This window comes from Gorilla gorilla, chromosome 5 (assembly GCF_029281585.2).
Source record: "Gorilla gorilla gorilla isolate KB3781 chromosome 5, NHGRI_mGorGor1-v2.1_pri, whole genome shotgun sequence".
NCBI lineage: Eukaryota > Metazoa > Chordata > Mammalia > Primates > Hominidae > Gorilla > Gorilla gorilla.
The window spans coordinates 160,197,770-160,222,824 of record NC_073229.2 but is presented as its reverse complement, the minus strand read 5'-3'; the positions used below and the strand labels follow the sequence as shown (position 1 = coordinate 160,222,824).

At 39.4% G+C, this 25,055-nt stretch overlaps 1 protein-coding gene across 1 annotated transcript in view; it reads right to left on the bottom strand.

Moving 5' to 3' along the window:
- Positions 1 to 25,055, bottom strand: part of PDE7B (phosphodiesterase 7B) — a 343,143-nt gene that overhangs the window by 166,612 nt on the left and 151,476 nt on the right. The gene's annotated exons all lie outside the window — the stretch shown is intronic.

The following is a 25,055-nucleotide window of genomic DNA, read 5'->3' as shown; positions in this document are numbered from 1 at the left end:
ATTCCCACAGACCTGAGCCCAAGCACTTCCTTTGAATGCTTATGTACCAGATACAACACTAAGCATTTCATATGCAATTCCTTATTGAATCCTGACAAGAATCCCCCAAAAGGTAGGCATTATCATGATCTCCTATGAAAGTAATTTGTTCAAGGTGCAGATACTATCAGGCTTTAGAAGGGTGATAAGCACACCTTCTTAGCACTCTGCTGTACTGCCTGTGTGGTTGGGATGTTGTATAAAGCAGTAGAAACTCTGCTTGATTTACAGCTTATCATCATATCTGGCTGCTAAACATTTAAGTCCGATGAATTGAAGAAAAGAAAGAATAATTACCACACCCCAGCACCTTTTTCTATAGCTGTTCTTCATGGCAGGATTACACCTCATATTTCTCAAGCCAAAGTCACATCTTCACTGCCACCAGGGTCATGACTGTGACCAGCAGGGTGGATTTTAGATCTTTGCCACAACCTTTATCAGAAAAAGTGCTGAAAAAAGTCTTCATCTCTCATCGTGACCAGAGAGGAAGAACATGTTGCACGTGGTTCACATGAACATTTTAAAAAATTAAATGAACATCTGATCTCCCTTCAGTAATGGGGTGGTTTCTTCAAATCAGATGCTAAACCACTAAGGTGACTTTATTTCTTACGAAAAGGGGCTAGCAATGGAGGGTTATCAGAGTAGTCTTTACCTTGTTATGTAAACAAAATTGCAGCAGCAACTCCGCTGTCTCTGACCTCGATTCTTGGGTCTGAAGAACCAGAGAATGATGATGTGACATTGGTGAATGGAGCTCACAGATCTACCCAAGACATTGGACAGCTATTTTCCTTTTGGAGCCATTTAGCAAGGCTGCTTACAATATCACAGTGCCAGCTGCATCTGTGTTTTCTAAACAGCTTGGCCAGAAATGGAAAAGAAAAAAAAAAAGAGCTTTAAATGTTTCCGAGTGTTGAGGAAATGACTTGGGTCACTTTCTGCATGGACAACAGATATTCAAGTCTGGACCTAGGCTGATTTCTGTCCTGGGGTAGTAGATGCAGAGATGAAGCTGAAGACAGACTTGTGTCTGGTGGATCAGACATCTCTTCTATTTCCATGTGGTAAATCTGGTTACCTAGCCATTGTGTATTTACAGTTATACTAGGGCAATGTAAACCTAACAATTCCACATCACCCTTATATAGCTCCTTCTTTTCAAAGGTGTTGCAGAGTGATAGAAAGGCTAGGTTCCCGTGTAATATCCCTAAGGGAAGGAAAGTCTAAACCCTCAGGCAAATCATTCTAACATTTAGGATCTTCAGCTACTTTTTGCATTCCTCGTTTCTGTCCCTAATAATAATTTATTAATAAGCCCATGTACTTATTTGAATAAGTATCTAATAGTAGATACTCTAAATCTTTGACCTACTAAACCTAGTGAAGTCCAATGATTCCATTTGTTTTTCTACACTTCTGAACACATTATAATCTATGCATTTTATTTTATTTAGCATTTTACATGGAAATTTGGTATATTCTGTATTGCATTTTTAAGATATTATAAGAGTGCAGGTATTCATTTCTTTGATATCTTCCTTAAAGCACCGCCCAAAGTGGGCTAAATCACAGTGCATGCTGAATTAGCACTATTGTTTCTATGGTAAAAATATGGAGAGAGTTCTGTGTGGGATTGCCACAGCATTTTTGGGAAACCTCAAAAGGGATATTTGGTGTTGCAAAATCAAGTACTCTTTTTTGACCTAAACCGTATTCTGGTTTTCTTGAAATTATTGAAGGGTTAGAACTTTTCCCCCATTAACATGGTTGGTAAAGTCACGTTTTCCCCCAAGAGCACAAACGTGCAAATAAAACAGATTGGTCGTAGAAAACAGATTGGTCATAGAAATCTGCTTGTGGTTTCAGAGATTTACCCAGTTGTTGCAACTTTCTTATCTCTAACCTGTTGGTCAAACCTCCCACTTTCATCTTCCAGTTGGCATTTCTTGGGGGCTTTTTCTCTAGAACCTTTGGGGGCAGAGTTTTTCAGAAACAAAATACAACAAAACAAAACTGCTTTTATTCTCGAATTGAACTAGGGTGCTGCATAATATTAGACTGAGTTCTTAGGACAACTGAGAGGATGAAATGCAAGCATACATGACAAGCATCTCTAACAAGGCCAGGCACAAAGTAGGCATTCCATGAAATCCAGCCACTAACATCACCTCCAAAGTATCTGCTCCCTTCTCTGTGGAGCTGGCATTGGTAACCCCTTCAGTCTTAGGTGCCATCAGTGGAACCAGCAGCCATGAGACAAGGGTGATAGATAAAGGGAAACACATAGTAAAGGTAAAAAGAAAGGAAAAATAAAGGATATATGTTTGGTGGGAAGTGGTCAGGAGATGAAAGAAAAAGATGATAAAGATAACATAAAAACTAAAGAGGAAAAAAAAGTACAGATTTCCGCTAGCAATGATGCTAAAGGTGAATTCTAGCCACTGGAGGCGATTGGCTGCTGGGCCCTTTACCTCACTATTGATCTGCTGCCATTTCTTTTCCTCATGTTTCAACTTTTAACATGTGTTTCAGTTCATCTGCAAAATTCTCTGGATCCATTTCTATAAAACATGGATGAACATTATTTTTTCTAGTGTGATCTAAATATATAGCCATCAACAGTGAATATCCAATTAGTTTCTCCCTAAATCTCTAGAAACCCATTATAACAGAATTATTCCTAGAGGAGGTTTTTTTTAAATGTCATCCTTTCCTAGATCACCATCAAAGGATGTGGTTACTGAATTATCAAGGGCTTTCTTGGTAAGGCATTGTCACCTGTAAGTCAATCCTTAATGGCATTGCAAAAAGCCTGCTCCTGGTTGCTAAATAGATAATGCTCTCTGGGAAGCTCCTTACCTTTTCAGGCCTTAAGAACATCATTTTGGGCACGAAAGTAGTGATTTTCTTCTTTTAGGTCTTTGTGGCCTAAAAAACTAAAGCAACTCCCGAAAGTCTTATATACATAGATATATCTATTTATATCTATATTGATATCTATATCTGTATCTATCTATTTCTATAGCTATAGATATTTATTTTTTGCCATGAGGCTCCTATAATGAAGTTTCTTGTAAGAGTGATGGCTGACTTTGGCACTGAAAGAGACTGTAGAGACTGATAGAGTCAAAAAATAGCTAGCTTTCTTCCTCACTTTCAGAAAATCAGGATGGGGAAAAAAAGATGCTCTGCTCAAAGGGCAGAAGGGAGCCATCATTATGGAGCCACTCTGAATTATCTGCTCCTCAGCCTCTCTGTTGAGGAGTGAAGAAAGAGTGTGATACAGTTAATGTGATATGAGACTGGGGACAACTTCAGAGATTTGGTCCTTTGCTACATGAAAGCTTTAGATAAAATGATCCAAGGTACTGGCTTCTTTTCAAGGTCCTGCCTGGTTAGTAAAGGCAAGATTCCAGTTTGGGGTTGTAGAACGTCTCTGGGCTTGTCACACCTTGTCTATGTCCTGCTCGTCCTGGGATCTTCTGCACTAAGAGATGAGCCTGGACCAAGAGTGATGTTACTGCTATAACTATTAATCAGAGCAGGTTATCCATTGGTGCAGTAAATACTCATTTAAGGAATAAGTGACTGTGTACCCAAGTGGCCTCATGGGCATCTAAAATTACTTTGGAAAACAGCTGGGGTCTCACAGTGCCTGATGGAGACTCAGCCAGTGTGGAACTGCACTAACAAATAGATAATTGGGAAAAAGGGTTTTAGAGTCCCTTGGCAGAGGGGTAAAATGGAAGAGTGAGCTGATTTTTTTTTTTTCTGAGACCCTTCTGTTTCTCTCTCTCCCTTTCTTCCTCTTCCTGGTTTCCATCTCTAATCTCAAAGACTTAATAGAAACATTGCTTTCTATTTGTCTATTTCTATTTCATAGTTTCTCCCACCCTCTCAGCCAGTGCTTCCTGGCAAGGTAAGTGAATCTGATCCAGAAGGAGCTGAGTCCCACCCTTCCAAGACCATGGGCTAACTCTGGAAGAAGGGATGCCATTTTGTGCACAGACACAAACAGCTGCTGTACAAAGCTCCTTGCCTGCACTTCTAGGGCAGGGCCAGCCTTCTGATAGCTGAAGGGCAATGGCTCCCACTTGCACAGTGAGTATCACTGCAAACTGTCAGGACAGTGGGAAAAAAGGAATCATTCTGGCTCTTCAGGCACAAAGATGAGAAAAATCAATGGTAGAGCTCAAAGGATGGAACTGCTGGGTGCAAAAGGTTACTACACATTAACATATCAACCTCCACAGAAGCAATATTAAATAGGTGCCCCCAAATGGAAAAAAGATGAGGTCCTTGACCCTAGATGACAAATATTTATCAGGCGAATTCTGAGCACAAGAATTTATTCTCCTTGTACTTGGGGATGTTAAAGGCAGGCAAATGAATTTAACATCATTAAGCATCCAACACTAAGCACCGTCTGTGGGCCAGTCATGGTCTAAGCATGTAACAAAGTTTTGAACAAGTCAGACTTCACATATTAGTGAGAATTAGGAAGTAAACACGTTGAAAAGCACACAAAAACATTAACCAGAAAATTCTCAAACAAAAATTTAATTAATAATTAATAAAATAGTGGCTAAGAAACTAATTTAATTGTATGGTCAAAAGGGAGCTCTTGAAGTAAGTGACGTTTCAGCTGAAAATTAAGGACAACAAGAAGGCAACCAGGCAGAGATTTGGCGGAAGAGGACTTGAAGCAGAAAAAGCAACCCATGGGATGACCCAAAAGCAAGAACTAGCTGCTATGTCTAAAGAAACAAAGAAGGCCAGCGACAAACAAACAAAGGCAGTGACAGAGACTCAGTGAGCAAGGGAAAAGGTGGCATGAGATGAGATTCCAGGCCAGACAATGCTGGGCTATGTAGATTAGAGAATGATCTTGGATGTCTCTCCAAGTGTGATGACAAGCCATTACAAGGTTTTCAGAAGAAGAGTGATGTGATCTAATATATAATAGTTTTCATAAGACCACACTGGTAGCTCTGTGGAGAAGAAATTGCATAGGAACAAGAATAGAAGCAGAAATTAATCAGGAGGCTAATACAATTCAAGAAAGAAGAAATGATATATTGGCTAGGGCGGTAGATGTGAGACTGAAGGAAAAATAAACAGTTTCAGGATTTTTTTTTTTTTTTTTTTTTTTGAGACAGAGTTTTGCTCTTGTCACCCAGACTGGAGTGCAGTGGTGCAATCTCAGCTCACTGCAACCTCCGCCTCCTGGGTTCAAGCAATTCTCCAGCCTCAGCCCCCCAAGTAGCTGGGATTACAGGCATGCACCACCACGCCCAGACAGTTTTGTATTTTTAGTAGAGATGGGGTCTCATCATGTTGGCCAGGCTGGTCTCGAACTCCCGACCTCAGGTGATCCACCTGCCTCAGCCTCCCAAAGTGCTGGGATTACAGGCGTGAGCCACTGCACCCAGCTAGGAAATATTTTGCAGGTAGGATTTTTAGAACAAACACATGGATCGGCATGTGAAGGAAAAAGAGCAGTGGCTCTTGTGTTATTTGCTGGGATAGTAAGAAATATACTTAGATATATTTAATCAGGCATTTGATTGGATATTTTAAGTTTGGAATGACGAGATACCTAAGTTGATGTCAAGTAGGTAGTCTGAGTATAGAGTACAGGGGAAAACCCAGTCCTTGGTTATGAATTTGGAAAATTACTGGCATACAGAAGCTATTTAAACATAAGAAAACAGAGGGAGGAGCCAAGATGGCCGAATAGAAACAGCTCCAGTCTACAGCTCCCAGCGTGAGCGACGCAGAAGACGGGTGATTTCTGCATTTCCATCTGAGGTACCGGGTTCATCTCACTAGGGAGTGCCAGACAGTGGGCGCAGGCCAGTGGGTGCGCGCACCGTGCGCGAGCTGAAGCAGGGCGAGGCATTGCCTCACCTGGGAAGCGCAAGGGGTCAGGGAGTTCCCTTTCCGAGTCAAAGAAAGGGGTGACGGACGCACCTGGAAAATCGGGTCACTCCCACCCGAATATTGCGCTTTTCAGACCAGCTTAAAAAACGCGCACCACGAGACTATATCCCACACCTGACTCGGAGTGTCCTACGCCCACGGAATCTCGCTGATTGCTAGCACAGCAGTCTGAGATCAAACTGCAAGGCGGCAGCGAGGCTGGGGGAGGGGCGCCCGCCATTGCCCAGGCTTGCTTAGGTAAACAAAGCAGCTGGGAAGCTCGAACTGGGTGGAGCCCACCACAGCTCAAGGAGGCTTGCCTGCCTCTGTAGGCTCCACCTCTGGGGGCAGGGCACAGACAAACAAAAAGACAGCAGTAACCTCTGCAGACTTAAATGTCCCTGTCTGACAGCTTTGAAGAGAGCAGTGGTTCTCCCAGCACGCAGCTGGAGATCTGAGAACGGGCAGACTGCCTCCTCAATTGGGTCCCTGACCCCTGACCCCCGAGCAGCCTAACTGGGAGGCACCCCCCAGCAGGGGCACACTGACACCTCACACGGCAGGGTATTCCAACAGACCTGCAGCTGAGGGTCCTGTCTGTTAGAAGGAAAACTAACAAACAGAAAGGACATCCACACCGAAAACCCATCTGTACATCACCATCCTCAAAGACCAAAAGTAGATAAAACCACAAAGATGGGGAAAAAACAGAACAGAAAAACTGGAAACTCTAAAACGCAGAGCACCTCTCCTCCTCCAAAGGAACGCAGTTCCTCACCAGCAACGGAACAAAGCTGGATGGAGAATGATTTTGACGAGCTGAGAGAAGAAGGCTTCAGACGATCAAATTACTCTGAGCTACGGGAGGACATTCAAACCAAAGGCAAAGAAGTTGAAAACTTTGAAAAAAATTTAGACGAATGTATAACTAGAATAACCAATACAGAGAAGTGCTTAAAGGAGCTGATGGAGCTGAAAACCAAGGCTCGAGAACTAAGTGAAGAATGCAGAAGCCTCAGGAGCCGATGCGATCAACTGGAAGAAAGGGTATCAGCAATGGAAGATGAAATGAATGAAACGAAGCGAGAAGGGAAGTCTAGAGAAAAAAAGAATAAAAAGAAATGAGCAAAGCCTCCAAGAAATATGGGACTATGTGAAAAGACCAAATCTATGTCTGATTGGTGTATCTGAAAGTGATGCGGAGAATGGAACCAAGTTGGAAAACACTCTGCAGGATATTATCCAGGAGAACTTCCCCAATCTAGCAAGGCAGGCCAACATTCAGATTCAGGAAATACAGAGAACGCCACAAAGATACTCCTCGAGAAGAGCAACTCCAAGACACATAATTGTCAGATTCACCAAAGTTGAAATGAAGGAAAAAATGTTAAGGGCAGCCAGAGAGAAAGGTCAGGTTACCCTCAAAGGGAAGCCCATCAGACTAACAGCGGATTTCTCGGCAGAAACCCTACAAGCCAGAAGAGAGTGGGGGCCAATATTCAACATTCTTAAAGAAAAGAATTTTCAACCCAGAATTTCATATCCAGCCAAACTAAGCTTCATAAGTGAAGGAGGAATAAAATACTTTACAGACAAGCAAATGCTGAGAGATTTTGTCACCACCAGGCCTGCCCTAAAAGAGCTCCTGAAGGAAGCGCTAAACATGGAAAGGAACAACCGGTACCAGCCGCTGCAAAATCATGCCAAAATGTAAAGACCATCGAGACTAGGAAGAAACTGCATCAACTAATGAGCAAAATCACCAGCTAACATCATAATGACAGGATCAAATTCACACATAACAATATTGACTTTAAATGTAAATGGACTAAATTCTCCAATTAAAAGACACAGACTGGCAAGTTGGATAAAGAGTCAAGACCCATCAGTGTGCTGTATTCAGGAAACCCATCTCATGTGCAGAGACACACATAGGCTCAAAATAAAAGGATGGACGAAGATCTACCAAGCAAATGGAAAACAAAAAAAGGCAGGGGTTGCAATCCTAGTCTCTGATAAAACAGACTTTAAACCAACAAAGATCAAAAGAGACAAAGAAGGCCATTACATAATGGTAAAGGGATCAATTCAACAAGAGGAGCTAACTATCCTAAATATATATGCACCCAATACAGGAGCACCCAGATTCATAAAGCAAGTCCTGAGTGACCTACAAAGAGACTTAGACTCCCACACATTAATAATGGGAGACTTTAACACCCCACTGTCAACATTAGACAGATCAACGAGACAGAAAGTCAACAAGGATACCCAGGAATTGAACTCAGCTCTGCACCAAGCGGACCTAACAGACATCTACAGAACTCTCCACCCCAAATCAACAGAATATACATTTTTTTCAGGACCACACCACACCTATTCCAAAATTGACCACATAGTTGGAAGTAAAGCTCTCCTCAGCAAATGTAAAAGAACAGAAATTATAACAAACTATCTCTCAGACCACAGTGCAATCAAACTAGAACTCAGGATTAAAAATCTCACTCAAAGCCGCTCAACTACATGGAAACTGAACAACCTGCTCCTGAATGACTACTGGGTACATAACGAAATGAAGGCAGAAATAAAGATGTTCTTTGAAACCAACGTGAACAAAGACACAACATACCAGAATCTCTGGGATGCATTCAAAGCAGTGTGTAGAGGGAAATTTGTAGCACTAAATGCCCACAAGAGAAAGCAGGAAAGATCCAAAATTGACACCCTAACATCACAATTAAAAGAACTAGAAAAGCAAGAGCAAACACATTCAAAAGCTAGCAGAAGGCAAGAAATAACTAAAATCAGAGCAGAACTGAAGGAAATAGAGACACAAAAAATCCTTAAAAAAATCAATGAATCCAGGAGCTGGTTTTTTGAAAGGATCAACAAAATTGATAGACCACTAGCAAGACTAATAAAGAAAAAAAGAGAGAAGAATCAAATAGACACAATAAAAAATGATAAAGGGGACATCACCACCGATCCCACAGAAATACAAACTACCATCAGAGAATACTACAAACACCTCTACGCAAATAAACTAGAAAATCTAGAAGAAATGGATACATTCCTCGACACATACACTCTCCCAAGACTAAACCAGGAAGAAGTTGAATCTCTGAATAGACCAATAACAGGATCTGAAATTGTGGCAATAATCAATAGGTTACCAACCAAAAAGAGTCCAGGACCAGATGGATTCACAGCTGAATTCTACCAGAGGTACAAGGAGGAACTGGTACCATTGCTTCTGAAACTATTCCAATCAATAGAAAAAGAGGGAATCCTCCCTAACTCATTTTATGAGGCCAGCATCATTCTGATACCAAAGCCGGGCAGAGACACAACCAAAAAAGAGAATTTTAGACCAATATCCTTGATGAACATTGATGCAAAAATCCTCAATAAAATACTGGCAAACCGAATCCAGCAGCACATCAAAAAGCTTATCCACCATGATCAAGTGGGCTTCATCCCTGGGATGCAAGGCTGGTTCAATATATGCAAATCAATAAATGTAATCCAGCATATAAACAGAGCCAAAGACAAAAACCACATGATTATCTCAATAGATGCAGAAAAGGCCTTTGACAAAATTCAACAACCCTTCATGCTAAAAACTCTCAATAAATTAGGTATTGATGGAACTTATTTCAAAATAATAAGAGCTATCTATGACAAACCCACAGCCAATATCATACTGAATGGGCAAAAACTGGAAGCATTCCCTTTGAAAACTGGCACAAGACAGGGATGCCCTCTCTCACCGCTCCTATTCAACATAGTGTTGGAAGTTCTGGCCAGGGCAATCAGGCAGGAGAAGGAAATAAAGGGTATTCAATTAGGAAAAGAGGAAGTCAAATTGTCCCTCTTTGCAGACGACATGAGACATGATTGTTTATCTAGAAAACCCCATTGTCTCAGCCCAAAATCTCCTTAAGCTGATAAGCAACTTCAGCAAAGTCTCAGGATACAAAATCAATGTACAAAAATCACAAGCATTCTTATACACCAACAACAGACAAACAGAGAGCCAAATCATGAGTGAACTCCCATTCACAATTGCTTCAAAGAGAATAAAATACCTAGGAATCCAACTTACAAGGGATGTGAAGGACCTCTTCAAGGAGAACTACAAACCACTGCTCAAGGAAATAAAAGAGGATACAAACAAATGGAAGAACATTCCATGCTCATGGGTAGGAAGAATCAATATCGTGAAAATGGCCATACTGCCCAAGGTCATTTACAGATTCAATGCCATCCCCATGAAGCTACCAATGACTTTCTTCACAGAATTGGAAAAAACTACTTTAAAGTTCATATGGAACCAAAAAAGAGCCCGCATTGCCAAGTCAATCCTAAGCCAAAAGAACAAAGCTGGAGGCATCACACTACCTGACTTCAAACTATACTACAAGGCTACAGTAACAAAAACAGCATGGTACTGGTACCAAAACAGAGATATAGATCAATGGAACAGAACAGAGCCCTCAGAAATAACGCCGCATACCTACAACTATCTGATCTTTGACAAACCTGAGAAAAACAAGCAATGGGGAAAGGATTCCCTATTTAATAAATGGTGCTGGGAAAACTGGCTAGCCATATGTAGAAAGCTGAAACTGGATCCCTTCCTTACACCTTATGCAAAAATCAATTCAAGATGGATTAAAGATTTAAATGTTAGACCTAAAACCATAAAAACCCTAGAAGAAAACCTAGGCATTACCATTCAGGACATAGGCGTGGGCAAGGACTTCATGTCCAAAACACCAAAAGCAATGGCAACAAAAGACAAAATTGACAAATGGGATCTAATTAAACTAAAGAGCTTCTGCACAGCAAAAGAAACTACCATCAGAGTGAACAGGCAACCTACAACATGGGAGAAAATTTTCGCAACCTACTCATCTGACAAAGGGCTAATATCCAGAATCTACAATGAACTCAAACAAATTTACAAGAAAAAAACAAACAACCCCATCAAAAAGTGGGCGAAGGATATGAACAGACACTTCTCAAAAGAAGACATTTATGCAGCCAAAAAACACATGAAAAAATGCTCATCATCACTGGCCATCAGAGAAATGCAAATCAAAACCACTATGAGATATCATCTCACACCAGTTAGAATGGCAATCATTAAAAAGTCAGGAAACAACAGGTGCTGGAGAGGATGTGGAGAAATAGGAACACTTTTACACTGTTGGTGGGACTGTAAACTAGTTCAACCATTGTGGAAGTCAGTGTGGCGATTCCTCAGGGATCTAGAACTAGAAATACCATTTGACCCAGCCATCCCATTACTGGGTATATACCCAAAGGACTATAAATCATGCTGCTATAAAGACACATGCACACGTATGTTTATTGCGGCATTATTCACAATAGCAAAGACTTGGAACCAACCCAAATGTCCAACAATGATAGACTGGATTAAGAAAATGTGGCACATATACACCATGGAATACTATGCAGCCATGAAAAATGATGAGTTCATGTCCTTTGTAGGGACATGGATGAAATTGGAAACCATCATTCTCAGTAAACTATCGCAAGAACAAAAAACCAAACACTGCATATTCTCACTCATAGGTGGGAATTGAACAATGAGATCACATGGACACAGGAAGGGGAATATCACACTCTGGGGACTGTTGTGGGGTGGGGGGAGGGGGGAGGGATAGCATTGGGAGATATACCTAATGCTAGATGACGAGTTAGTGGGTGCAGCGCACCAGCATGGCACATGTATACATATGTAACTAACCTGCACAATGTGCACATGTACCCTAAAACGTAAAGTATAATAAAAATAAATAAATAAAAAAAAACATAAGAAAACAAAACATTGTGCCAGATCAATCTTATCTCATCCACCCTAAATCAACCCTTAGGAAACTAGGTACAGTAGGTGCCAAGGAAAAATAGATCAGAAAGACGTAGCTCTTGCACTTGTAGGAACTATTAATAGAGGGAGAGGCAGGCCATAATACTATTGTTATCACGCAGTGGTAAAATGCATTATTACTATTGCACAATACTATTGTTATAATGCAATGGTAAAATGGAGGTAGGCATAAATATAAAGAAAGCTATGTTATAGAACAAGTACTTATGCCCGAAAGTGTCTGGGACAGCAGAGACAAGAGGTGACCTGAAAGATAATTATTTCACTAGAATAATTTTCTGTGAGTCCCTTGCTCTTAATATAGGTGCTTATTTAGAGACCATAGCAAACAGATGGAGTTTGTTGTAGAAGTGTTATATGGAAAACAGAAAATTCAATCTTCAATGGTTTGTTTGATCTTGGCCAGTGCGATAACCGCTCTGGGACATGGCATGCTCCTCTGTGAAAAGAGAGGCTTGAATTTAATCAGCAGTCTCCTGTCTCAGAGAGATGGTATGGTAAGAAAGGAGATCCATAGGAATATATTTTTCAATATATTTAAAGGCTATATTATATTATCATGCATATTTCAATATATTAAGTGGTATAACATATGCATATGTAAATATTTATAAATGTATATGTAGATACACACATATATAAAAAGGCTAGTAGAAATGAAATCTTTAGCTTTAATAAGATTATGCAGATTGCCAAAAAAGTCAAATTCTTTAATTATATCAAGTCAGCCGGAAGGTGGAGCAAGATGGCAGAATGGGGCTCTCTAGAGATTGTCTCCCTCGTCCACCAGAAACATCCATTTGAACAACTATCCACACACAAAAATATCTTCACAAGAGCTGAGAAAACCAGGCATGAGGTCACAGTACCTGGTTATGGCACAATAAGAAGAGACACACTGAAGAGGGTAATTATATCAACTCAGTGAAGTGATATTGTTATGCCTTACCAAGCAGAATCTCTGATTGGGTGAAAAAACAGGAAAAACAAAATAATTACAGTTGACCCTTGAATAACATAGGTTCGAACTGTATAGGTCCACTTATAAGTAGATTTTCTTCTGTCTCTTCTTGCTACCCTGAGACAACAAATTTCCCCCTTCCTCTTCCTCCCTCTCCTCAGCCTACTCAACTTGAAGGTGACAAAGATGAAAACCTTTATGATGATCCACTTCTACTTAATGTATAGTAAATATGTTTTCTCTTCCTTATGATTTTCTTAATAACACTTTCCTTTCTCTACTTACTTTATTAGGTAAGAATACAGTAAATGATACATAAAACACACAAAATACATGTTACTTGACTGTTGATGCTATCAGTAAGGCTTCTGGTCAAAATAGGCTATTAGTAGTTCAGATCTGGGGGACTCAAAAGTTATACACAGATTTTCCACTATGCAGAGGCTGGTTCTCCTAACCCCCTCATTATTCAAGGATCAACTGTATTGCCAAGTTAATGCAGTTCTGTAGACAAAATATTTCAAACCATGGAGTATATAGGGGACAAAATGACAAAAAGCATATTTGGTGGTGCCTGTTTTGTGTATCTGTGGCTTGCATATTTATAGTGTCGATGCCAGCCCTGATAGGTATGCTTTGACAGTTTGATGGCCTTTTCTTTTTCCTTCTTTTTTTTTCAGCTGTACTAGCTGTTCAACTTCTTTATTAGTTATTTTCATTACTTATAAAGTTAAAATTATATATATTCAATGAATTAATTTCAATGAATTAACTTACATGAAATAATGCAATTCTTGCAAAGCACCCTGTAATTTACTATAAGAAAACTAGCTAATGGCCCTTAACTTTATTAATCTTGCTTGGTTGAACAATTTATTCCCAAAGAATCATTTATTAATGTCAGAGGAAGATCAATTTTAATAAGTACTTTGCATTTCTGCAGTATTTACTTCCAGGATTATATGTTAAATAAGCCACTTAGTAATTTGCATATTGTCTCTATGAAATCAGTACAAGCAGAGACTGCCTTTTAATAAAATAGAGTCTGAGCTAGGTGGGTGGCCATAAGACATTTCTGGGCTTAGTGGGGGAGAGAGGGTAGGGGGAAGCCCAGTCATACACTGCTGAACATGGGAGATGCTTGGCCACAAAAATCAGTTAAAACACAGGCTAAGCCCATATTTAGGAGATCAATGAAGCAAGATCACCAAAGTTTCTTGAAATAAGGATTTGTTTTTTGACACACACACAAACACACACACGTATATGTATAGATATGTATATATGTATAGATAATAAATATATTTAACAAAAGGCAAATTGTACATGTATTTATTATCTTTCCATAAATGTGGAAATAAATATATTTAAAAAACATAAGAACTTTGTTGGACCTCTTAACAGTAATTTAAGAGTTTGTATTATTTTGTTTTGAGTTATTTGTGGTGAGGAGGCACCATGTTCTTTTCACTGCTTAAACTGTTCCAAGATTTTCCTTTAACTTTGAATGTCACGATGGCCCAGACACATGCCAAGTGTTGGCCTTCTTTTCCTGACTAAGTTGGGTTCAGGATTGTTTGTGATGTTGAGGAGTTGATCTCATTTTGAATCGGGTTAGCTCTAATGCTCAGGTGTTAAGTCCACTGGATCATATTTCTGTATCTATACAAGACCATCCAGGAAGTCAACTCAAAAAGGAAAATCTGTCTTTCAGGTGCAGTGTGGTTTTGCCTGACTCTTAATTTATGGGCTGCCCAAAGATGAGACAGGTCTCTGGGGATAGGGCTGTATCTCTCTGACTGATTTTGGATTTAGTGATCTGCTACTTGGGACTGAAGGTATTCTGCCTCGATCCTGCCAATCGTTCCATCCTGCCAATCATGCTGAAATTGGGATTCCTGTGAGATTCAAATGATTTGTCCCAAGATGCATGGAAACTATAGATAAAATCCAAAAGACAGCTATGACTTTTTAAATCCCAAATTACTGTTTGACGCTATTGAAATTTTCCCTGGCTACCTTATCCACTACCATCATAGTCCCCAACTTCCCAGGGCTATGGAACTGATGTTGTAAGTAAATGTAAGTTGAAATATAACATTAGTCAACAATGCTTCATGTAGGAATGCTTAGGGTATGTGTGTATGTTTGTGTATTTCCAGAAGAATGTGTTAATTTCCTTCTTGATCATATTTAGATTAAAATTCTCTTAAAATTTATATTGAAAATTGCTGACTCCTTAAGCCAAGCAAGAACCCATTTCCTATGGTAACTAGAGATGCTTGAATGATTCATTGTATGCCTAATATAATACCCATCTTTGGTATAACTTCAGTCACCCAATTCAAAAAGTTATATATGATAGAAAAAAGACCAACAAAGCCAGAGTTTAAAGTTTACATGGTTAAGTTTTCAGGTTTACCATCATTCTCAGCAAACTATTGCAAGGACAAAAAACCAAACACTGTATGTTCTCACTCATAGGTGGGAATTGAACAATGAGAACACATGGACACAAGAAGGGGAACATCACATGCTGGGGCCTGTCGTGGGGTTGGGGGAGGGGGAGGGATAGCATTAGGAGATATACCTAATGTAAATGACGCGTTAATGGGTGCAGCACACCAACATGGCATATGTATACATATGTAACAAACCTGCACGTTGTGCACATGTACCCTAGAACTTAAAGTATAATAAAAAAAAAGTTTTCGGGTTTGCTGAAAAAATTAGTTTTATCACTAGTTTTATTTCGCTAGTAGTTTCAATAGAAGAGGTGTTTTATTTAAGTGATTCTTCTCTTTCACTAATACTTCCTATTTAAGTTACTGAACTTAAAAAATAATATTTGGATGAAATTTCTAGTTCTATGAATGTGTAATATACTCCTGTTTAATAATCTAAATGACCTTATGATGATATCAATTACTGTACTTCAAGGAGTATTTGAGGGTTTCAGGCTATTTGCTGCTATGCTAAATGGTTCCAGGCTACCATGGCTTTCAAAGCTTTTGTGTCAGCATTTGGCAGGTTTTCAGGTCACTTTTACTGTTTTCAAGGCAATTGACTGTAGCAACTGTCCCTACCTTCAATTCAACTGCTTTGAATCTTCTAGAAGCTGCAAAGGCAGATAACCAAGCTGGTTAACAGTGTCTTTGAACTGCATTATTCTTGTAAATAAATAGGCTTAGAGTTAATTTCTAAACATAGCTGAGAAATTAAATTAGGTGTATCTAAGAGAATTTCTCTTAGAATGCGCAGTTGAGTAGAACAGCCATTTTTTTTTTTCTCCCAGAAGTCCTTCTGCCTTTCCAGTTCTGTTGCAGGTGGTTGAACTTGTCCGAGGCCTGCCCACCCCATACTTAGGGAGAGGTGTGGCATGCTGCAGCAGTGAGACCAGGAGCTCTGGAGCAGATCTCAGCTGGAATTCTGGCTCTGTCATAGTCCTGCTGTGCAACATTGGGCTAGTTACTTTGCCTCCCAAGACTTAGTTTTGACAACTGGAAAATGAGAATGAAAATAAAACCTCTCCAGAGTTGTAGCGAGGATAAAGTGAGGTGTGTGGTATAACAATAGCTAATATTTATCGAGCGCTTATTAGGTGCCAGGTACGTAGTTAGCACTCATATAAACATTAGGTCCTTCAGACGTACCTGGCTTTGTGCCCTTACTAGTTGAACTTCACACAATCAGTCTGCTGAAGTCCACACACAATATTCAAATGCCATAGAAAAGAAGGTAGAAGAGAATGAATCAGAAAGAACCTACCATGTACAGATACTAGGTTGGACATTTTCCTTGTATCATCTAATCATCTCAGCAATGCTTCGAAATAGGACCTATTATCCTTATTGCACAGATGAGAAAAATAAAGACCCAGATAGGTTGTTTTTATACTTTCCTACATATTAGAGGGAGCCGTGAGATGAATGGAACAAATTTAGCACAATTGAGAAACTCAATCCTGTAAGAGTAAATTATAACACTAACATTAACAATCTAGTTAATTCCTTGTTTAGTAAATCATCAAAGAAGTTTTTCTTTTATAGAGTTAAAATAATGAAGTGAAAAACATCATCTTTTCCACACATTAAAAATAAAGATATCAAATTCATTTTATTCTGTTTGACATAGATGTTCTCGTAGATCCTTGCATGAGTTAAAGGCTAAATTACTTTTTTTCAATCATAATACATACTGAGGCTTGTTTTTGCTGCCAAAACTGTTCTTTGGTTTAGAAAATTTCCCCTAGGTCATTTAGAAGTATTCCCAGAAAAGATGAAAATGCCAAAAACCTGGTCAAATTTTTTTTCAAGTATTGCACCAAGAATGGAAGGAATCCGGGAATCAAGAATGTATATTTATCTGGTTGCAAGGAGAAGAGGGGTTATCTGAATGCCAGCGACTCAGCGTTTGTCACTTTCATAGTTGACAATTTCCCCCTCATTCTCTTGCTAACTTCATGTATTTTGTGGTCAATTTTCCAACCTTTCTCTTACTTTAAATGATATTACTTATTCTCAGGCGGAAAAGGCTCTTGAGAAAAATTTCTTTTTGGGCTCCACTTTTCAAAGGAAAGTGCAAATTAGTTGTAGCAAATTTGTAATTCTATTTCCATCTTTAAAAAGAGATATTATTCAGGCATTGGTCTGCTCTGTCACCTTGAATCAGAAAGTGGCTCCATCTGGTTTATTTAGTTTTTGATAGCTCACACTTCAAAGAAAGGCAAGGGTTATATCCGCTGACAATTGTATAAGCCTGCGCAAGCAAAAATAAAATTCTCCCCCGACCCCCGCAGTGATCAGTATGTATATCCTGAAGCAGGAGAAAGCTGATGACGTCTGTTGTGGTTTGCTGACTCCCAGCAGGCTTCATTCTGCAGGCTTGACTCAGGAAAAAGAATCCCACCAGCTTCAAGTGAATTCTGCCCAAGTAAAGATTACTAATACAAATATCATGGAATTGGCTCTGGTGCTGCTTTTGGGCTTAAAATTCTGTGTGCGTGTCTGTGCGCTTGCACACGCACATGCATATACGTGTATTTTAACTTCAACATCGATATTCAACGTAATTTTTCAGAATTCCTTGCAGCTCTCATAGGGTATTTAAGCTTTCCGGCAAAGTTCTGGCAGCAGCTCCTCACATGCAATCGGCCAGACGTTCCACTGATATCTGTGTGGACTCCCCAAGGTCAGATTCAGTTCTGAACTGATGGAAAAATAACAGAGGGCCAATGTGTTTTACGCATTGTCATTTCAAAGAGATGAGGCTTTGAATAGAGGTACAAATCACCAATATTTCATTTTATGTGTAATTTTTACTCTACCTACTTTCAAAAGAACCCCAGTTCTGTTTCTAGCCCTGCCTTGGTTATGCAACTGCTGTCTGCTCTGGCTGCCCCATCTGCAATATAGGGATAATAATACTGCCACCTATGTCATGTCATAGAGGTGCTTTAAAACTAATGAATAGAGAACTACAGGAGCCTCTAGCTCTTTGAAATATAACCAGCTTACAGCTTGCAAGCTATTTTCAACAGGGCTAAAAGTTCACACACTAGATATGTTAATAGTTCTACAAAAACTTGCAAATAAGAGTGTGTTCATATATTAAATAATTCAAATTAACTTTAAAATGAGTAGAATATATATCATGTGTATACATGCACACAGAAACAGGAAATGCATATAAATTGTTGAAATATTTGTTAAAAAATATCTTCATAGAAAAACTTACAAAATTATATCACAAATACCCTGTACAAGTTAATATTGACAAAGATTATCACCTTAGTGGTATTGTGGGTGATTTTATTTTCATTGATATAGCTTTCCTCTATATTTCAAGTTTCCAAAAATGAACATGTCATTCTTGCAAAATTATGAAAATAATCTCAATAAATATCCTTTAAAAAACTAACTTGAAAGGGGGAAATTACTCAAGTAAAATTTAAATGGGGCTTTTAAGGAGAAATTCCTTTGAATTCTAAAAGAACAAGTTTGGGGTGAGACATAAATGAATTGGTCAAATTTAGTGCCAGTCCTAGAATACTTGGGTTTGAACTTAGTTTACAACAGGAAGAACCGCTCAGAGAAAACCTATCATTTAAGAAAATATTTAGTCCTTGCCCAGACCTAAAGTCTTTATATTTATCCACAAGTTTGTACAGTATGTCAGGAAGCAGTTACTTCTAGCCTTGTCTCTTCAATGTAGCACACTACTGTCAATAAATTTAATGCACACGAAAAGTACAAAAGGAAGATTCTGGCAGTCAAGTTAACCTTACTGCCCATTATTCCTGACATGCCGGATTGCTTCGAGTTCTTCTCATCTGCTGAAAGCCCTATCGACTCTAGGTTTTCTCATGTCCTGTTCCACCTTCCTGGAACACTCCTTCACCAGGCTAATTCCTACACATATCTTAGGTATGAGTTTGCTCTTACGTTCCAGAAATCACATCCTGGTCCCCAAGGCCAAGTTCAACGGCCTCACATGTGCTACTGTGGCCACCCCACGTTCATTCCTAACAGCATGCTTATCTTGTCCACCACCTCTGGCCTGAAAGTCACTTGAGAGCGGAGATCCCTGTGCCTGGCACATAGTTTAGTGTGACTCATTGGATCGGGACTGCTGTGACTTCTCTCAGTTCCATAACTATTCCAGTCTACAGGATTTGGAAAGAAAGAGGAACACCTTTGTCTTGGCCATTGTCAGCATGCCTGTGTTTTTCTTCCACAAAAGAACTGGTGAAAAGAGGGAGAAACTTTAAAGATTTATTATGAGGAAATTTTGATTTAGCTTATTGCATAACTTATTTAGTAAAATTTGTTATTCATAAAAAAATACCTTGGCCTGTCTTAGAGAAGTGACTACATACACATAGGAATTTTAAAATAAAAAAGATGAAAAAAGATTTTTTTTCCCCTCTGACTATTGTAATTCTCAAAGGCGAACACTTGTATTAGTTCTACACATGTTACATCAACGATAACATGATTTCTCCTTCTTTGAAAAATACCCTGCATCTGTAAACCATTAGCTTTCGTCTGGTGTTCTTGTTATATTGGATGAAATCCTTGAATGTTTCATGTCTCCATTTTTCTAACTGTAGAATGGGGCTAATTCTGCTCTCCACAGTGAAAGATAACAGAAAAAAGTTCATGTTTGAATACAGATGTTTGCTATTAATTAAAAGGGGGGAAATTATTTTCATATTAGAGTTTATTGTCAGAACACTCTCTTTAACTAAAGGAATTATATTCTTCTTTTCCTTATATGTTTGACTACCTCTTTCTATATGTAGGCTTTAACACTTCCCTTCCTCATTTCTCAGCTAAAATGACTGAGCTGCCGAAAACCTTGCTGCTCTCCTGTTCTCCTGATAGTGAGGGAGTTCTCAGGAGATCTGGTTGTTTGGTAAGTGTCTGACACTTCCCCTGCTCACTCTTTCTCCTGCTGCCATGTAAGAGAATGGATTCTATAAGCACTCACAGGGAAATAGAAAAGACATTAAACACATATTCCTCGTTCCTTAACTTTTCCATATCATGACTGCAACTATTTGTGAATGGTTGTATTAGTAAAATTAGTAAGTTCGGACAAAGGAAGCAGTGACTTAAGCCAGTCCAGCTCCATAACTCTAGGCTGAGTCAGCATGTCCATTTTTTGCAGGAATCTTGATTTCTCCTCTTACCCAGACATTGCTGATAAAGAGTAGGATCTAAAATTCACAGTGCGGGGGCCAGAAACAGATCAAGAGAGAGCAAACCAGCAGAGACACCTCAAGAAAGGGAGCCTAGGAAGAAGGGGGCCCGGAGGCCTAATTTTGCTGTGAGTGGTTCCTCCTGAGCATTCAAAGGGTGGGAAGGGAGCTTGTAGGCAGGGGCTGGGAAGGGAGTGGGTGCTCCGTCTGGGGAGGGGTGCTGACAGACAGGAGGGAAGCAGCATAGTTTGAGCCAGGGCAAGTAGAACAAGGAAGTTAAAGGGGTTGTTCAGGAGCCTTTTTGTATATTTCACTTGTAATTACATTGCCACAAATGTGTTCTTGACTTAGAATCGATCTTCTACCTCGTGAGAAAGACATACACAAAACAAAGATCCTCAGGTTTCACCCAGGGGAGATGTACAAACTATATTCTAAATCATTATCATTTTCCAAGAACTCCAAGTCCCCAAATCCAATAAAACTTATACTCTGAAACTTCTTCTCCTTTTTTTTTGTTTTAAGTAAAAATCTGACCACAGATACCTGCACATCCTATAATTCCAAGTGCAGCCACTCTGGATAATGTCAGCGATGAGGCTCTAATTGAAGCTGTTTCATCAGGTTAGCAACTATGCATAGTGCCTGCCCCATGTTAATTCAGGCACTTAGAAATATACACACACTGGGATGCTTCCCTGCACTGATTAGTCCACATTAAACCTCTGGTTAGCCAACACCGACAAGTTTGGGTAAAATGTGAGAACATTACTTAAGAGGCCAAGATCCACATTTGGAAACAAGTATATTGCAATCATGCAAAAGAGATATTCCAAGGCCAGGCAGCCCAAGTAACCATTCATAATAAGAGATCTGTTTAAAAATGAAAATTATATTTTCTATAACTTTGGCTATATGATCCAATAGATTCTATAATGTTTCAAATAATGATAAATGGGCTCAAGATGACCTAAAGTCAGTCTTACTCTGCAAAGAAAGATGCTCCATGTTTTATATTCACTTGAGAAGGGAGGTGACTAAATCTTGGGAACCTTTGAGTATTGCCATTTGGATAAGAGACCAGCCTGATACCCTGTTCTCTTGATACCCTGATACCCTGATCTCTGCTATAAAGAAAGGGAAAGGAAAATAAAGTCTTTTGAGGTTTGTTTTTTTTTTTTTTTGATGGGGAGAAAGGGGGAGTTAGAAGTGAAAACCCATTATTAAGAATCTCTTTTTTCATCCAACATCTGAAAAAGTAAAACAAACAAATGAACCCCAGCTTGTGTCTATGTCTGAGGTGTGAGTAAAATGTAAATCTCCAAGGCTGAGGGTCTTGGTAATGTCAACAGTTGACTAGAGAGCATGCAATTTCCCACACGGCATGAAGTATAATCCCAGGCGAATGAACCTCCCTTGCAGTAATTCTGGGAGCACCCGGTGCAGACTTTCAACAGTTCATCAGAACTCAGACTTGTTTCTCTGTCCTGACCTTGTTCTAACCCCGGAACCAGGACTACGGTTCTTTTTCCTTAATCTCTAATTTTGACCTCTGATATGGTTTGGCTCTGTGTTCCCACCCAAATCTCATCTCAAATTGTAATCCCCATGTGTCAAGAGAGGGACCCAGTGGTTGCAGTGAGCTGAGATCACGCCATTGCACTCCAGCCTTGGTGACAGAGCGAGACTCTGTCTCACAGAAAAAGAAAAAAAAAAGCAAAAATACATCTAAAAGGGCAGCAAACCCTGTTTCTACTAAAAATGCAAAAATTAGCCAGGTGTTGTTGCATTTGCTTGTAATCCCAGCTACTCGGGAAGCTGAGGCAGGAGAATCGCTTGAACCCAGGAGGCGGAGGTTGCAGTGAGCCAAGACTACACCACTGCACTCCAGCCTGAGTAACAGGAGTGAAACTCCATCTCAAAAAACAAAACCAAAAAAAAGAAAGAAAAAAAAAGAAGGGAATAATGGGATGACATCCAATGCCTAGCCATACCCCTGCAGGTTAGAATTCCTAAAACCTGGCATAGATTGTTTCAAAGTATTGGCTTTAAACAGCAAACACCAAACATAGTCTCAGACCACAGCGCAATAAGAATAGAATACAATAAAAAAATTGCTCAAAACCATGCAATTACATGGAAATTAAACAACATGCTCTTGAATGACTTTTGGATAAGTAAGACAGAATCAAAAAGTTCTTTGAAACAAATGAGAACAAAGATATGACATGGTAGTGTTTCAGAGGGAAATTCATACCACTAAATGCCCACATAGAAAAGTTAGAAAGATCTCAAATTAACAACCTAATACCACAACTGAAAGAATTAGAGAAGCAAGAACAAATCAACCCCAAAGCTAGCAGAAGACAAATAATTGAAATCAGAGCTGAGCTGAAAGTAGTCAAGGAATGAAAAACCATTCAAAAGATCAATGATTCCAGGAGTTAGTTTTTTGAAAATATTAATGATAGGCCGCTAGCTAGACTAATGAAGAAGAAAAGAGAGATGACACAAATAAACACAATTTATTCAGTTAGGAAAAAAGGAAGTCAAATTGTCCCTGTTTGCAGATGACATGATTGTATATCTAGAAAACCCCATTGTCTTAGCCCAAAATCTCCTTAAGCTGATAGGCAACTTCAGCAAAGTCTCAGGATACAAAATCAATGTGCAAAAATCACAAGCATTCCTATACATCAATAATAGACAAACAGAGCCAAATCATGAGTGAACTCCCATTCACAATTGCTTCAAAGAGAATAAAATACCTAGGAATCCAACTTACAAGGGATGTGAAGGACCTCTTCAAGGAGAACTACAAACCACTGCTCAAGGAAATAAAAGAGGATACAAACAAATGGAAGAACGTTCCATGCTCATGGGTAGGAAGAATCAATATCGTGAAAATGGTCATACTGCCCAAGGTAATTCATAGATTCAATGCCATCCCCATCAAGCTACCAATGACTTTCTTCACAGAATTGGAAAAAACTACTTTAAAGTTCATATGGAACCAAAAAAGAGCCCGCATCGCCAAGTCAATCCTAAGCCAAAAGAACAAAGCTGGAGGCATCACGCTACCTGACTTCAAACTATACTACAAGGCTACAGTAACCAAAACAGCATGGTACTGGTACCAAAACAGAGATATAGATCAATGGAACAGAACAGAGCCCTCAGAAATAACACCGCATATCTACAACTATCTGATCTTTGACAAACCTGAGAAAAACAAGAACTGGGGAAAGGATTCCCTATTTAATAAATGGTGCTGGGAAAACTGGCTAGCCATATGTAGAAAGCTGAAACTGGATCCCTTCCTTACACCTTATACAAAAATTAATTCAAGATGGATTAAAGACTTAAATGTGAGATCTAAAACCGTAAAAACTGTAGAAGAAAACCTAGGCATTACCATTCAGGACATAGGCATGGGCAAGGACTTCATGTCTAAAACACCAAAAGCAATGGCAACAAAAGCCAAAACTGACAAATGGGATCTAATTAAACTAAAGAGCTTCTGCACAGCAAAAGAAACTACCATCAGAGTGAACAGGCAACCTACAAAATGGGAGAAAATTTTCGCAACCTACTCATCTGACAAAGGGCTAATATCCAGAATCTACAATGAACTCCAACAAATTTACAAGAAAAAAACAAACAACCCCATTGAAAAGTGGGCGAAGGACATGAACAGACACTTCTCAAAAGAAGTGTGGGCATGTAGTGCTATAAATTTCCCTCTACACACTGCTTTGAATGCGTCCCAGAGATTCTGGTATGTTGTGTCTTTGTTCTCGTTGGTTTCAAAGGACATCTTTATTTCTGCCTTTATTTCGTTATGTACCCAGTAGCCATTCAGGAGCAGGTTGTTCAGTTTCCATGTAGTTGAGTGGTTTTGAGTGAGTTTCTTAATCCTGAGTTCTAGTTTGATTGCACTGTGGTCTGAGAGATAGTTTGTTATAATTTCTGTTCTTTTACATTTGCTGAGGAGAGCTTTACTTCCAACTATGTGGTCAATTTTGGAATAGGTGTGGTGTGGTGCTGAAAAAAATGTATATTCTGTTGATTTGGGGTGGAGAGTTCTGTAGATGTCTATTAGGTCCACTTGGTGCAGAGCTGAGTTCAATTCCTGTGTATCCTTGTTGACTTTCTGTCTCGTTGATCTGTCTAATGTTGACAGTGGGGTGTTAAAGTCTCCCATTATTATGGTGTGGGAGTCTAAGTCTCTTTGTAGGTCACTCAGGACTTGCTTTATGAATCTGAGTGCTCCTGTATTGGGTGCATATATATTTAGGATAGTTAGCTCCTCTTGTTGAATTGATCCCTTTACCATTATGTAATGGCCTTCTTTGTCTCTTTTGATCTTTGTTGGTTTCGAGTCTGTTTTATCAGAGACTAGGATTGCAACCCCTGCCTTTTTTTGTTTTCCATTTGCTTGGTAGATCTTCCTCTATCCTTTTATTTTGATCCTATGTGTGTCTCTGCACGTGAGATGGGTTTCCTGA